General features: G+C 39.7%; 1 long non-coding RNA gene across 1 annotated transcript in view; it reads right to left on the bottom strand.

The window, feature by feature from the left end:
* Nucleotides 1–344: 344 nt before the first annotated feature.
* LOC125504289 overlaps nucleotides 345–1,629 on the bottom strand; it is a 59,541-nt gene continuing 58,256 nt past the window's right edge. Inside the window, exon 3 of the long non-coding RNA XR_007281407.1 lies at nucleotides 345–393. This is a non-coding gene — a long non-coding RNA (uncharacterized LOC125504289). The remainder of the gene's footprint in view (nucleotides 394–1,629) is intronic.

Below are 1,629 nucleotides of genomic sequence, written 5' to 3'. Positions count from 1 at the left end.
GACAAATAAAGAGGCAACAGAATCTGCAAGTTATTTTCCTGCTTTAATTCAAAATCGGCAACGTTGTTTCGCTAAGAGCCATCAAAAGCTCAAGCATGGATTATTCAGGATTTCGCACTGACAAGCAGCCAAATTACACCGGTGTGGGTTTATATTGCACCAAGTTCAATTATTTACAAGGAACTTGTAAATATATGGAACTGCTTTATATCACCCATCTCTCTTATGTTTATTTCTCGTCTTTTCACCCGAGCAATTTCGCTAGTGTTGCTCGAATCGAGCAAAAACTTGAGACGATTTAAGCGAACAAAATCATAAGCAAATATTATCCAGCAAAACACTCACCAGATATGCCGTCGTATGTCCACCATTCCTGCCAATTGTCGCAGTCAACTGCAAAGAAATAGAAAGAAAAATTAAGAATTGTACAAAATGTAACATCTTGATACATAAAACACAAAGCTTTTCTTAATCCCTATAATCAATTCTTCACGTACTGGCACAATGTTTTTCAAAAGTATCTGATTCCGGCTACATTTGCATTATTCCTTTGGCACGTCTTCCAGAATTAATCCAGCAACTATCTTGGGATACTCAGTTACGGCTGCTGAAGCTGTTTATCATCGAGAGGAGCGCAAACAGCGGTCTGAACTACATTCGGAGGTTCATTGGCTCCGTTTTATCAAACAGTCATAGTGGCGCCCAGACCAGCAAAAACTATCGGAAATGGGGGGCTAAAGTTGCAAAGAGGCGCCAGACGGACTGGCTCTGCTGCTCTTCCTGTAGTCGTTACATCTTTATGGATTGAGGCGGAAGATTCGGTTTCAATCGGGGTGAAAAAGCATCCCTCCATCGATTAATACGACGCTTTTATTGTAAGACTTTTAGATTCTGGGCTGCTTTCTTTAACGAAAATATTTTTAGGGATATTTTCCCGATCGTTCGGTGGCTGGATGGAAGTAGGTACGCCTTTATGGTCAGGATCCTATTAGCTTGAGGCATCGCATCGTGCAAGACGTGCTAATCAAGGCGTCGTTACTCGGGTCTTCTAATTTGAATTGCATACTTTGGGTAAATTAGCATGCTGCTTGACTGAGACCGGCATCAGGATCCCCGATCCGTAACTAATCTTTGCGGCAGCCGCAAGGCGTGAACCAAAGTTCACGGATTAAAATTTTTAAAGCGGAATTATCGAGATGGAATTCATTCATGTTTTACTATTAAAACTGTTTTTATAAACTTACTGTTTCTATAAACGTCGCCACGCGAACCTGCTCATTTATTGTCACTTTTATTTTCTCTAGTTATTATTCCAGCGTGTCGCCCTTAAGATGAAAACAGCCCTATATTTTATTTATTTTTTGAAGATTCGGTACAGAAGTAGAACGATTAACTAAGCTCAGTTTAACATTTCTTTTTCTAACTTCAGCCAAGTCCACAAAAGGAAAATTTCTGCACACGATGAGAGAAGGTGATGAGTTGAAACGCTTAGAATCTCCTCTGGATTATTAACTGCAAGAACCAATATTCACAAAAAGTGAATGCTTGCTGCGGAATTTTAGGTGACAGAATAGTTGGTATATTTTTCATCCCCATTAGCTTAAACGCTCAGCGATTGCTTAATTTTTT

The sequence above is a fragment of the Dendroctonus ponderosae genome, unplaced genomic scaffold, assembly GCF_020466585.1.
Source record: "Dendroctonus ponderosae isolate FM_Combo_2020 unplaced genomic scaffold, Dpon_F_20191213v2 Dpon_F_20191213_1, whole genome shotgun sequence".
In the NCBI taxonomy this organism is placed as follows: domain Eukaryota; kingdom Metazoa; phylum Arthropoda; class Insecta; order Coleoptera; family Curculionidae; genus Dendroctonus; species Dendroctonus ponderosae.
This window is presented reverse-complemented; position numbering and strand designations above follow the sequence as displayed.